Consider the following 14,945-nt stretch of genomic DNA (forward strand, 5'->3'; position numbering starts at 1 on the left):
ACTGCAAACACTTCAGCTGCATAGGCACAGATGAAAGAACAAAGCAACACTTTTTACATTTTAGTGATCTGAAGTATCGAAAGTATCACAGCACCAGTTAGGATTGTTATCTCCTAATGAGAAACCATATGAAAAATCAAAATCACTAAGGGTATCATTCTTTTTCATGGAGGAATAATCTACAGTTACCTGACTACTACTATAGGCATGTGGTAGATGAGAAGTATATTCAGGAAAGAAGGGGAGATCATCTTGTTGCCACTGCAATACTTTTATAATTTCTTCAACTGAGAGAAGTATACATGAATCATTCAGTTAAGACCCATCCCAACTCAATGAAAGAGAAAGCATTAAAAACTCCGACTTAACAAAAAATGAGAAACTGTTGCTTGCCACCCACTATCCAGTAAGAGCTTCTCTCCCAGCTTGATTCAGCAGCTGTAATTTTTCTTTTATGTCAATGACACACACTACAGCCACAAAAACATTATCATTGCAATGTGAAACAATGAAACAGCAGAGGGGAGAATTAAAGTCTGGCTGGATACACCGGTCCAAAGTTGTCCAAAACCACTCCTCAGCCTCCAACCTGCAATACAACCTTTAAGAATTCACCTCACCCCAGCAAACTTCCATAAAAAACACTCCCACTGAATAACAAACAAAAAAACAAACAAAAATTGCAGAAGTTGCATCTTTCTAGCTGCTTTGTGTGTGCACACATGCATATTTTTGTGGTGTACTGTGACAGTATTACTGAAAATACGTTTGATGGACTTACAGGACTAGAATGGAGTAACAGTCTGAAGTTCCTCCCACCTCCATTCTTTTATGTTCAACAGTTAGCATTACACTATTTACCCTCCCCAAAATTTTTGTTTTCAAACAAAAGAAGATAAAATAACCTGCAAACATCATATATTCAAAATTCCAGGTGCAATAGTAAGGACACGCTGAAATATACAGTAAGAGCTGCCAAGTGTAGGAAAGAAGAGCCTTCTATTTCAATGAGTCTTCGAAAGTCAAATGAAAATGTAAAATTCCATTTTACACAGAAGTTCCCAGGTATTCAGAAATCAAACATTTTAAGTGTCTGCTTCCGCACTGCCTCTTCAATGGGTCTCCCTCTTTTAATTTCTTTGATTTGAAGGTGTTTTTTCTCAACACTTCATAGATGCCGCCCCCATTGTAAAAATAGATGTCAAACAGCTTCATGCTAACAATTGTTTACATAACAGGAGTCTCTAATAAAGCTTCAGTTATTCTATTTACTTTCAAAGCAATTTATTTTGGAAGACTGCACTTAAACATCAAAAAGATCTTTTAATAAAAGCAAAGTCATCCAAGAGCAGTGAAAACAACTAATTATTTTTTTTAAACAAAACTACCAATGTAGTTTCTTGTCTGCCTGTTTTTCAATCATTAACTCATTTTAAACATATTATTATCACATGAAAGGTTGTTATATGTTGTATACAAAACAATCTCTAGACTACTGTGATGTTATTTCAAGAGGTAATGGAGCACCCACTTTGCTGGCACATTCATTTCATCACAGCAGGAGTTCACAATGACATTTTTCCACCTCCTGAGCCTTATTATGTTCTATACACTGTTGCATCCTCCTCTCAAAGAATTATTAAACTATATCAGCTTCAAGAATTCAGCTCCTCTACTTCAGGCACCTGTTCAGTCAACCACACAATATCATTTCTACATTAGTAAGAAACCATAAGGTACCATCAACTTCAGAGAAAAGATGCACATTTGAACACAGTTGTCAGAACACTGCTCTGTTACCACAACGCTGCAGCCCTAACAACCCCTTCCAAAGCGTGGAAGTAAGCAGACTTAGGGGTTGCTAACAGCAGATAATCCAGGTTTTCCCCATTTCTCTTCCAGATCACAGCTTAAGTCTACCTGCACTAGTCCTGTCTATAACTAAAAAGAGAATTGTCAAAAGATGAGTGAAAACACACAAATTGTAACTGAAGAGCAAATGACAGCCACTACCTACAAGCAGGATACTACAGACAAGATTTAACACTGCAGCAGCAGAATCTCATCCCCACTGCAACAGCAAATAATAACCTGCATTGCTTCCCACAAACTAATATGGATTACGCACCTTATCCTTGTGAGGACTAAAACATCCAGATTTATGTTTTAATTCTACCCCTAATGAAGACAGATAACAAAATATCACCTATTTGGTATTTTCAGTGCAGTTTCATGCACGGCTCCACGAGGCAGCACTACTTTCTCCCCAGCGCTCTCCTGCCAGCTCTAAATCCAACACATCTCGTCTCCATTAGGAGACCACATTAGCTTCTAACAGGCTCCAAAAGCTGCTCCAGATCTGTTAAACGGTCAAGCAGTACTGGAAACATAAGGGAAAGAGGGAAGAACAGAATATGAAAACTTCAAGACAGTTTCTTTTAGCATCACAGGTTTATCAAGTTTTTAGGAGTAATTTCATAGACAGTTTATTTTAGCACAGATTTTTAGCTGTCTTCGTTAATTGAAGCCATCTCTAAAGCACTGGCTAAGTTTTAATGACACATTTAAATACTATAAAGCAATCCTAACAATGAGGCATAATGAGAATAGGTGAAATGGAATACGGAACTCAAGTGATAACCCGTGGAATTGTTCCTTTATACTAAATCCACCTAAAAATTTTCTGTTTCAAAAAGAATGCTTCACAGCTAGATTCAACCATCGTTTATTTACCATGCAAGTCACACAAATACAGTCAAAACCCTCCTTTCAGCTCATCCTGGTTACAGTACTGAGCAAAGCGCTATCTAAAGTAGATGAAAGAATCCTGTAGCAGTCCAGAAATTCAAGTTTTGTTACTGCTCCTAGAACCAGAGTTGCAAACCTAGAAGCAAACATGTAAATGCTACAACAGCTGATAACAAAAATAGCTTACAGTTACCAAACTAAGCCAGATAACCTCCTTGGGCTAGCCTGCAGGAGCTTCACTGGTAATAATAGTAGGAATAGTAAGATAAAGAACCTAAGTTTCACAGGTGACTATTCTGCTTGTTTCCATGACAGAGGCTGCAATTGTATTTTAATAATGTAACCTAGTCTGCACTAAAGCTCTGGAGTCACCCAAGGTTAAGAGGCAGCTTTTTGCAGAAATGGCACAGAACCTGGAGAGTTTCAGCTCTGACATAACAGTTGCATTTAAAAATAATAAAAATTAGCTACTCAACATACTATTCAACATTTTCTCCACACCTGAGTATAGCTTCCTTGTAAAAATCCGAACGCTTTTTGTCAAGGACAAACCTGCTCATCACTCATCGCTTTTAAGTAGTGTTAAATTACCATTCGCACAGGGCTTAAAGTCTTTAAATATCAGTAGGAGAGATCACCCAACTGTTGCTGAAAAGCAGGTTAATTCAGGTGCTTCTGACTCAGAATGTAATTGAGCCTCATTTGCTTTAAATGCTACTGGCACCCGGTGATTCAATTTGTAGCACTGCTAAAAAGAGCAGTTCCAGTGGCCAGAAATAGCCTGGGGCAAGGTACTCCTTTTGAATGAGACTTTTCATGTAACCTTCAATTATAACCAAAAAAAACCACCCCAAAACATAAAACCCACACACCTTAAATATTTTGCTGCATTGGTATTAGTCTCACCTTCTGGATTTATAAAAATAGCATCTCTTCTTTACAGCTTTACAGGATCATTAAAAACAGTACTCGTGGTTTTAGTGAGTGGAAACAAAAGGCTCAAGTCTCAGGGTTTCCATTGAACACCTACTCTTAACCAATAACAAACATTGCAGAGCTTAACCACAAAAATGAAAGCTACGTTTTTTTTAATATAGAAAACAATGTGAGACAGTTGTATATTAGAGAAAAAATCCAAACCTCCAACATCCCACTGACCCTCTGATCAGTAATTAGCAAAAGTTATCGTTACTTTTGGCAAGAGCTTGAATTCAAATAGAAAAAAAGAAAATTTTGGAATTATAATCCTAGTTATAAAAAGTTTAAAGTTACGAAACTTGAAAATCATCCAAGCAAGAGGGCAAAATATTATAATCCTGGGAAGTTACCTATCAAAAATCCACTGTCAACTTGACAAATTTTGCTGCTCTGGCCTTGTAAACACAGTTCTACTCCAGACGTGTAATTTTGTCTTTTCAAAGCAAGTCCTCTTATTTACCGCTTACAACGCATGAAACCTGTTCTAAGTGGAGCAGACCACAAAGAACAATTTTCTCGTTCTCAGTTTACAATGCTACGTTTTAAAAGATGTGTTCATCTCTGGAAACACATTACAACTATAATATAGCAGTATCAACACCCAGAATTACATGAAATAAAAAATAGATAGGACTCCATCTCCCAGACTCAACTGCCAGAGTTCTATTAGTAGAAAGTATACAGTTCTCCACAGCGTCCTGAACTCATGTACCTTTTAAAAAGCAAAGAGCTAACTTCTGTTAGTGAACCTTATTCACAGAAGATTAGACCTCACTCATGGAAGAGTAAGGTCTGGAAGATACTCAAAGAAAACAACGGCAGCTGTGCAGTCAAGCATCTTTGTACTTCAGTTGGGTGGTTTAATTTCCATTAATATCTCCTTCTTGAAGTGGTCACAGCCCACCAAGCACTTTTAACAGGCAAACCATCACAGACTGGGGTGAGTACAAGTGTCTGAGCCTTCACACATCCTGACGGCAATATTACCTGTTCCAGTACCTTGAGAGTAAATCTGATCACCTTTGACAGTTTAATGCACGCCTGGACTACACAGAAATCTACCCGTCTCCATCTTAAAAATTTCCTTCTATTAGAGTATTAAAATGGAACAGATGCACTTAGCTGCCAATCACACCTCTATTGCTGCAGACTGAGCCAGGGTGACAAGCAAGCCTTATACAGGCAATATTTGCATGACTTGATAATTTACATTCTCTGTCTTGCATTGTTTAAGGCCCTGATTAAACAGCAGCTACCTAAATACACGAGAAGGCACAGGAAAGGAAAACCAGGCATTGAAGCAGTCAGTCTTACCACTCATGCAGTTAACATCCCTTTACATACCCCTGTATTTATTCACTCACTGTTTTGGGAATAAAAGCAATGACAGTAAGCTAAAACTGCATGACAAACAATTCAAAAAAAGAAAATTCTCAAAATCCGTAAGCCAAAGCCACCTGTAACAGCATGACTGAAGCCTTCATAATTGCACTGGAAATTATTTTCTTTAACATACAAAACCTAACAGGAACAAAGTATTTATATTTTTAGCATAGCACAGTCACTGGATTTTCAGGGGCTTACTGTCAATTTTGATTCTGTAATGACAGCTCACATACCAGCCTGTCAAATCAATATGACTGATTCTATTCCCACTTCTCAAAAGCCACACTAATTCATCAAGGTGATTTCAGAACTCATCAAATGTGCTTGAAGGAAAGGCTTGCCGTCACTCACATCCCCTTTCTGAAGGCTCCCAATTACTGTCACACTAACTGGCAAATAAGCTGGTCTAAGCCTTTCTTTTTCCCCTATCCTGGGGAAGGGGTAGGGAGAAGGACAACTGACATTTTTATCTCTCAGGTGACTTTATATATTACTCACAGGAAGACACAGTGGAATGTGGGTTTTTTTCCCCTGCAGAGTTTACATAAAAGAAAAATGTCTGTGATCGTTTTAATACCTGGTGAGTAATCTGACACCACACCCAAGCTCATCGTGCAGTGCCTAATGCGATAGCCACACCATTACATCCTCAAATACTGGTGGATAATTTACCTTACTGATATCAAGCATCTCTGTGGCCACCTTTCTTCCTGGTATATCCTGAAATCATCTCTGTCATGCTCAAGCCTCAGCTTGACAGAGCTCAAGTTGTTCTATTCTAAAAAAATCCACATAAAAATGGCTGCGATCACATAATTCCTCCTCAGAAACACACCCAGAGACATCTCCACCCAGTCCTTGTGTGCTATTTTGTTAGAAACATTTTTCCACTGAGAAAGGAGTGACCAGAAAAGCCACCTACAGATCTGGACTTGCTGAAGCCACGTAAATCCTCAGATTTAGAAAAGCAGGGGGCAAACATTTAGTTTCGATGAACTACAGTGCGGAGACTTTGACACTTAGCGTAGAATAACCCAGCTGATTAATTTCTGATATATCTGATACAGGAATAAAGCTAAAAAAAAACAAACCAAAAACCAAACAGCTTGCCAATTTTTATGTCATCTTAGAAATTAGACAGAATATAACACATCAAGGAGAGATGAAAACCTGGCCAATATTTCTCTCCTCCCCGCCACCAAGGAACATATTCTGCAAAAATGACAGTGTTTGGTGAGAAGATAAAATTGTCTTAACTCTGGAAAAAACAGTAATAGTTACTACTAGTATGGAATTTATTTTTGCTTTGGAATTTATTTTGCTTTGTAGCCACAAAGCTATGAAGTCTCTGCTACCAGATCCCTCTTGCCCTTCTCTACCAGCAGCCCTCAAAACAGGAGGCTGGAATAGAAATGCTTTTCTCAAACTCCAAGCAGGCCATCAAAAATGACTTGTTCTAATCCAGAGCCTTAGCCTGGAAAGCACCAACTGGGTGTGCCTTTTTGCTTTCTGGTGAAGAGTTTAGAAGTATCCTGCGCTCTGATAGATCTTTTATTTCTGTGTCCAGAGTCACCAGTAAAATAAGCAGCAGGGAAAACTGAAAAGCTACGTTTTCCAATGCATTCTGACAAGTCAGAACAAGTTTATTTCCGATACTTCCGGTTGCCTAATATTGTCAATAGGCATCCTCCCGCTTCTACAAAAAAGCAGAGAGATAGACGATTTAAAGGGTTTCCAAACACAGTCTCAACCCCTATTTTGAGCACCTTTTTGTGCACTAACTCACAACTATCAATGCAAAACAACTTGTCTCCCTGAAGATCCTCGAAATAAATACATCCTTAAACTTGACAAATGGGATAATTCAGAAAGAAAAACAAGGAATAATGAAGTAAGCCATCTTCAAGCCATAAAAAAGCTCTGTAGGAAGTACAACACAGTAGATAAATAGCATAAAAAAAGGTAAAACAGAAAGAATATCCCCAGGTAGCAGTCACAACCCAATTTAATATAGAACATAAATACAAGAGACTAACACCACATACAAGCATTAGCAAATTCAGAAGGCAACCCTGATGGCTCAGACCTCTTCTATAGAATCCAACAGCAGCTAGCAACAAAGGAGTCACATTTAAAATAGACTCACTTTTCTGAATAACATTTTTTTTCCACTTGTTGTATGAATCACCTACAAAAAAGTTATAGCGTCCAAGCTTCCATCCTTAAAGCCTGGTTAAACAAGACTAAAATCAAAACCCACCATTTTAACTGAAGTTTTTTGCAGCACTACTAAGACTTCTCTTTTAATTAAGTCTACAGGAGGCCTTTTCACGCAATTAAACAGAGAATGACTCATAAACAGGAAGGACAGCCTGAGTTGCAGCCTCTGGTTTAACTTAGGCTAAACTGGCTTGATGGAGTGGACCGGCTAACTTATTTTTATCTTTCTCCTTTCAAATTTACAGCGACAGCCAAAGTAGTCACGAGGGAGTGAGCCATGAACAATGCTCCCTAACTTCTCACCAGTTCCAGAGGAAGCAGGGATATTTTGATAGTCCCCAGTAAAGTCCAAGAACAGAGAGTCCCACGGTTGCTCCATTATCCAAGCAGCCAATCCTGGTAGTCCAAATTGTCAAAACAAAGAAATTAATAGGCAATATGCCATCTCTGTTACCTGCATTAGCTAGCTGGATTGAATACTGACTCATATCAGAAGTTAAACTAAAAAAAAAAAGTAGCTAATACCAGAGAACTAAAGATCATTAAATAGAAGTGAGGTGACGAAACCCATGGATCCAGGAAAAATATCCTACAAGAAAACTGCATTTTAGCAAGCAAAGAAATAAAGACTTTTCACAGAAAAGTCACTTCAAGACTGGAAGGATGCACGGTACAGTGGTATTTTCTTTGTAATTGCTTTAGTAATTTCTGATCTATTTTTGAAACAAAATCCATATTCTCCTTACCAAGCAAGTAAAACTAAGAATTACTGTCCTTCTGGAGCTGCTAAATTAAGAGCTAGTCATTTTTCAGCTTCCAACAATTTTTCCATTTTAATGTCTACCCACACAATTAGTAACAATGCAGGTGACCAATGACAATCTCAGTACTATAATAAACAACTATTTATCAAGATCTTTTCAATCTGATTCATTGGTTCTGTTGTGTACAACAGGATACTCTGCCAATTTGGCATCTTACACATAAACACCTAAGCTCCTCAGACATGTCTAAAAAAATTGCCCAAATGCCATGTAAACCAGACTTGTTAATTGCTGTGGAAGAGCTCAAGAAATATCTGTCTAACCAAACTAGAGAATACACCATACACTACTGGGAAAAGTTTTCATTGATAGAATGGAGAGGCTGAGGTTTGCTTCACAGTTCACATGCACTCCTACTCTTTCTCCTCCTACCTGAAGAAGGACAACATTTTGCAGTTCTGTGTCTCCTCAAACCACTTGAAGCACTTCACTGTGGCACAAAAAGCAGGCTTGATTTTTGTAAAATGAACAGGAATAGGAATTTCAAATTGTGAAACAACACGGACAGAAATGATTGCTTCACAGGACTCATGAGCATGAGTAGATTTGTCAAGATTTCATTAGCACAATGTTCACTTGTAAACGCAGTGGAAAACTTTCTACCGACCTTCCCAGAGAATACCTTACACTCAGAAACATAATATTCAACTATCATTAGGCCGGCATAACTGCCAGAATTATTATTGGTCATAGAATAATGTTGATGCATTATGCCACAATTTCAGAATGTCACTTAAGCTAATCAAAGTCACCTTCTACTATTTCTTTCAAATTCAGTTGATATTACTTTCAAGGTCTCTCCTTTGGTTCTTCCATCTTGGTACACAATTAAAAATAAAGGGCACAAACCACTGTGGTCTTGCTGTTCTCCAAGTACCAGATTCATCAGACACAAACACTGGATAAGGAAGTCTTAACACTTTCATTTGTTTGTATAGCTCCAAACATCAAATAGTACCTGAAGGACTTCCATTCCAAACTGATAACAAAAAGGGGCAGAGGGAGAACAAGCTGAAAGAATGTGACAAGAAAAATAAGTCAATAGTAAGAGTTTTATTTCACTTCTGAAGGGTATTTATATTATACAGACACTGTAGTAAAACATGGAAGAGTTACCCATTCAACTACTACAAAAAGAGTGCTAAGTCAGTATGAATATTGTTTACTCTAAAATCAAAGCACAGAGAAAGTTAAAGGCTACTGAACACTGGGAGTGTTCCACAGAAACCGGTTTATTAATACATAGGTAATTAAAACCACCCCCCTCAGCATGGATTTCAATTAATTCACTTTGTAATACCTTCACTGAACCTCGCTCTTCTCGCCCAAAAGTTTGAGTTGGAGACCAACGCTCCCTGGCACAATTTATCGAAAAAAATGAGCTGCAGCCCCTGAAGACCTCCAATGCATAATAACAGGACAAGATTCCTGCTACTCTAGTAGAACTCTCCTTTCGGAACAGTAGGGAAGTTCAAAGCTGCAACTGAAAAACCTTCCAACTTGCTCACCATTTGAACTGAAGTAACTGCGAGAAACTATTTCAGGTGGAAGTTCCGTGAAGATCTTTAGAACCAGGCTACAAGCACTGCTGCTCCATCAGCTGATCCATCAGAATTTGATTATGAACAGATTTAAAAACAACCATACCTGAATCTTCAAAGCTTCTTTTAACAGGGTCTGACAAACACGGAAGCATCCTGAAAAATAGCTTCTGGAATGCCCAGATTCCATGTTAACAGCCTGCTTTGAAACAGGCAATTTAAAAAACACCCATTCAATGGCATAGTAGAGGGAGGAGACAGACCAGGCTTTCCTTGTTAAAACAAAAAAAACCCCACAAACCAAAAGAAGTCAGGAGCCACCTGCAAGATCCAGATTTTCCCAGACCAGCACATTTCAGGTACTTCAGCGACTCCACACACCTTGTTTCTTCAGCTGTCTTGTAGCTGAAGGGCAGTCCTACTACAGTAGTCTCAGATTTACTCCAAATGTTTATGCGATTGAAAAATAATGCTTTATGTGAAGAATTAAAAAAAGTCGGTTTGCAAGACTTTTTGCAATAAATCAGTAGGGAGAGAAATGTATACAGCAAGAACAACATCACTTATGGCTACTTTAGTGACTTCGAGGTTGGAATGAATAACTGTCAATAGACACTCCAGCTTTTGTAACACTGAACTCAAGACTCCCCTTAACCACAGTATTACCAGACTAACACAAATACTCTTTTTTGTGTTCTTTGTCTCAAATTACACAGCAACCTCTGCCACAATCTATATGAAACACATGAACAATCTGTTCCTTTCTTCAGCCACACTTGCGCTATTTTTCTGTTTAACTGCATATCCTCTATTTCTTGTGTTGCAAAACAGGAAAATTTGAATTACTTTCTGTCAAAATCATCTTGCCTTGCCTCCTCTCTCTTCCTCCCAATCATCTCTCATACAAAGATTTTTTCTCCATGTTCCTAATAACTCCTCTTTTTTAAATGTGGCTAACATTGTACTAGGTAAAGGCACACAATGAAATGATAAAAGAGATTTTCTGTATTATTCCACATGTGACCCTTACGTTTCCTGACTTTATTATATTTTTTAAAATGCATGCTGAGGAGAAGCTCTTACATGGAAGTCTGCAAAGGCTGTCCAGGTCCTTTTTCCTCTGTGAATTAACATTAAAAATCTTCCGGTTTTCCAAATGTCAATGGCTGGTGCTCAGGAGATGCTGCTAATTAGACAACATCCCGTTTTTCATCTGCACAATGCAACAGTGTCTCCCTCACACCAAGTTCAAGCTTAAGCCAGAGCCAAGAGCTACCTTGTCAAAGGTAACAGTAATACTCGTGGTTATTCTGCCAGTCTTACTGCAACTATAAAAAGTCTGTCTATGTAAGAGTTCTGCAATATGTTGCTGATATAAATAATAAGCCATCTCTACCTGCCAAAAGATGCTCTATACCACAGGTGCCTTCCTTCTCACTGTGATAGAAAGAAATCTCAAAAGGGGGTCAGGGGGACACCCATCACATTCCCATGAAACACACTCTACAAATTCCAACATGGAACAGTATACAACTGGTACTCCTGCTGACAACATAAATTTGCAATAAATTATTTCAAAATCTGGATATTTCTACCACAAAAGCCCCCTCCTCCTAGTAGCACACAACAAGTTGCTACCATGCAGTAACAGGAAAGCTATTTCCCCTAGCACTCTAACCAGAAAGTCTTTTTAGATCAGGGGGGGGAAAAAAAAAAAAAAAAAAAAAAGAATTACAATAAACTGACAGGATTTTTACACTTTCTTGCCCATTACGCATTTCCACAAATAATAAAAAAAACCTCATTAGAAATCAGCTAACCCTTTGAAATTTAATACCATTTCAACTTTTACCGTACTGGTAACCAAGAAAACGAAACCGATGCAAAAGATAACCATCAAAAGAGACACTTCTTGAGAAAAACAAGTGGTCAAACTAAGTGATGGGAACTGCACCTAATTCAGTACGCACTGTGGAATATCTGCACAGAAAGGAAAGAAACACAACATAAGTAAATATTTGTGGCTTTCTTTCTCAGTTATCACAAGTCCACAGACTTCAGACTGCATTACTGTAATATAACCTACACAGAATCTTGAAGGTCACACTGAAACTTCAGCTGGTGCAGGATGTTTATAGAATGATCTTTCACAACAGAAGCACATTTCATCTTTATTCCTGTACAATAATGGTTTCATATTCATTACCAAGTACAGTCCAAGCCAATAACTTCAAACTACAATTTTCTCTATGCCTTATCTCTCACGTACTCTGAGTTAGAATTTTTTTGGCTTAACAGCCAATATTAGTTGGGATGCTCCAGCAAACAACCACCTGATTTACTGGGTGCAGGAAAAAGAACCATAAAAACACACAGAGTTTCATCTGCAAAATCATTCAGTGAGTTCACTGGAGAAAAAAATTTTAAACAAGCAGCAGGCTTTGCAAAAAATTAAAAAGCTTTCTAAAGGGTCATCTGCCTAAAAGGTACCTTACACTCACTGCTTCATAGCTATTTTGAGAGCCTCAAGACATTTGGGAACCTAAATGCAGGTGAGTTCTTTCCTTCTAGTTCAGCTTTACAATTAATACTGTTTGAAAGCTACAATTCCACAAGTTCTCAAGTGGATGAAACATTTCTTCCAAGTATCCAGCATGTAAACCATATGATTCCTTGGGTGGAATTCAAAAAGTAATTATCCTTCAAATTAATACATATTAATTCATACTAAACAATAGGAAAGGTCAGTTCCTTAAGTACCACGAAACATCACTTTACAGCACTGGTTAGTTATGAGATATAGACCCTAATTAAAAAGAGATGTCAGTCTTTGCCATCATCATCAGAGGCAACTGCCATCAGCATCACCCAAGATCTCTGAACCACATATAAAGCAATTAAGTCAATATTTTAATATATACACTCACAGAATCTCAGCTTCTGCAATGCTTAATTCGACAAAATTGATAATGGTTTCTGCCCAGATTGCTGGTCAATCGCTGGCAACAGAGCAGAAAGCAATCCTATTAACTGCTGTTCATCTGCTTTAGCATGACCACCTTTATATAATAATATACATGGCCTAAGATAAAAGTTAAACTCTGACATATTAACATATGCAATTTCTGGATTTACACCTTCATTTGTTCAGTGAAACATTGGTTTTTAAAACCATTACCAGCATGCAATAGTCTCATTGCAAGATTCAGAAATATTTTGCTTTAAATTTAACTACTTTGGATACAAAGCTGACAAAAACATAAAGCAAACCCAAATCAAACAAACAAAACCCAACAACACCCACCACACCAGAAAACATACAAGTAACTTCTCCCCATTAAGGTCAGTGCTGCTCAGAAGTGATTGACAAGCTCAACACTCAACCCTTTGGTTGTCAAAAACAGACTGCACTGATGGCACCAACATTTCTAAATCTTCCTTAGAACAGCCTGTCAAGCTGTCTGCTTTGATAGAACCTTTTTGTAGGACAGGAAGGTAAAGAAATGAGCTAGTGCGGGGAAAATACAAGGTGCCTAATTGATAACGTCTGCTTCTATTTATGTCAATGGCAACCGTCATTTCATATCAACACCGTGTATTAATGGACTGAAGAAAGCCATAGTGCTAGTGGTAAAGCTCAGAAACCATCCATCGGGCACACACTCCTCCTAGGAACATTGGGTTATTTATACAACTATGAAGTCTCTTTTTAGCTTCATTGACTTCAAACACAGAAATACAGACATTTACAGTTGATTAAAAAACCAACACCCTTCACATCCTTGTAAGCCTGAAGGAGGCAAAAAAGGTAAGTTTAGGAACATACTAATTTCTGCTTCATAGTAATTCTGTGTTATCTAACAACTCTATTCCTCCAAGATGCAAACAGAGTATACATGCTGAATTTAACAAGTGCATTTCTTTGCAAGCAGAGCCATTACAGGATAACACTGGTACACCAGTTACAATGATTAAAGAAGCTCTGCAATAGTCCAGGCTACCTTGGACCTTTTAATCGTTTTTGCCTGCGTTTCTTTGTTGTTGTTTTTTTGTTTTGTTTTACTTCAGCGATTTTCAATATAGTAAAAACACATGGAAAACATCTACCACTGGAGAAATTCAAGATTTTTCATTCGTACTTGAATGAAATTAAAACAATAAGAGAGCTACTCTGAGGAAAAAGCCATATACACGCATAGAAAATTAAAAACCCGCAGTTCCTAGGGAAAGAAAAACAAAACAAAACAAAACAGCATCAGTTCCCCGTTTTTAAACGGCACAGGCCTCACAACGGCTTTTGAGGACAAAAACTGACACCAGGACGTTCCCAACCACATTAACACGCAGTCAGACCAACACTGCACTCCCGGCAAGATACCTCACCCATCCAACAGATAAAAACAACACCAGGGCGAAAAGCGAGTGAAAGGAAGCGGAGCCGCTGTTTTGTTTGATGGCGGTTTCTCCGGGGGGCACCTCACCCTCCCCTCAGGCGCAACAGACAAAAGAGCGACAACCCAGAGGTGTCCCCCACAGCGACCGCGGGAAATAATCATATTGCCCCCCCCGCGTTGCTGGTTGAATTGTGCCGAGTGCGACACAAGGATGAGTTTTCTCTTCTTTCCAAGCACGCAGAGCCCCTGGAAAAACAACAGCAGGCGCAGGCCGCACACAAAAGCCGCCTGTCCCCGCTCCGCCGAGGCCGCCGCTCGCCACCCGCCCAGGCCGGACCCACCCGCCGGGCCCTGCCCGCCCCCTCCGCCTCTCCTGCACCGGGCGCGGGGCCTCCGCAGCTCCCTCCCTCCGGGGAGCTCGGAAATCGAGCCCCGGCAGCAGCCTGAGGCCTAGCGAGGCCGGCAGCGGCACAAGCCTCACTGGCGACAGCAGCGCCCGCCCCCCCGCTCACCATCCTCGGGAAGGGCAGCGGAGCCCTCCTGCCAGCGCCCCCGAGCCCAGCGCCATTGTTCCCCACAGCCCAGCCGGGCAGCGGGAGGCAGAGCAGACAGCGCACTCACCACACGGGCCGGGCTCCCCGCAGCGGCCACCGGCCCCCTCAGCTGCGACACACAGGGGCGGCCACAGCGCCCTGCTCCTCCAGCACCCGCGGGCCCCGGGGCTCCCCCACCGCCGCCTGCCGCCCCTCGGCCGCCGCAGCTGCAGCAGCGGCCATCTTGTGCGCCGGCTGCCTCTCCTCCCCGCACCGCCTACCTCCTGCAGCGCTGCCGCCCGCCCCTTCCTGCGCCCGCCC

The 14,945-nt window shown here is 39.9% G+C and overlaps 1 protein-coding gene across 14 annotated transcripts in view; it reads right to left on the minus strand.

Annotated features, from left to right (window-relative positions):
- Nucleotides 1-14,888, minus strand: part of RC3H1 (ring finger and CCCH-type domains 1) — a 61,761-nt gene extending 46,873 nt beyond the window's left edge. For 13 of the 14 annotated variants that reach the window (XM_082054258.1, XM_082054248.1, XM_082054247.1 and 10 more), the window contains exon 1: nucleotides 14,713-14,888. The gene's annotated coding sequence lies outside the window, so the exon portion shown is untranslated. Of the gene's footprint in view, nucleotides 1-13,018; nucleotides 13,129-14,712 lie in introns of those variants that run through there. The other variant, XM_082054255.1, reaches the window with a different exon arrangement.
- Nucleotides 14,889-14,945: the final 57 nt, after the last annotated feature.

The sequence above is a fragment of the Streptopelia decaocto genome, assembly GCF_964273445.1.
Source record: "Streptopelia decaocto genome assembly, chromosome: 5".
NCBI lineage: Eukaryota > Metazoa > Chordata > Aves > Columbiformes > Columbidae > Streptopelia > Streptopelia decaocto.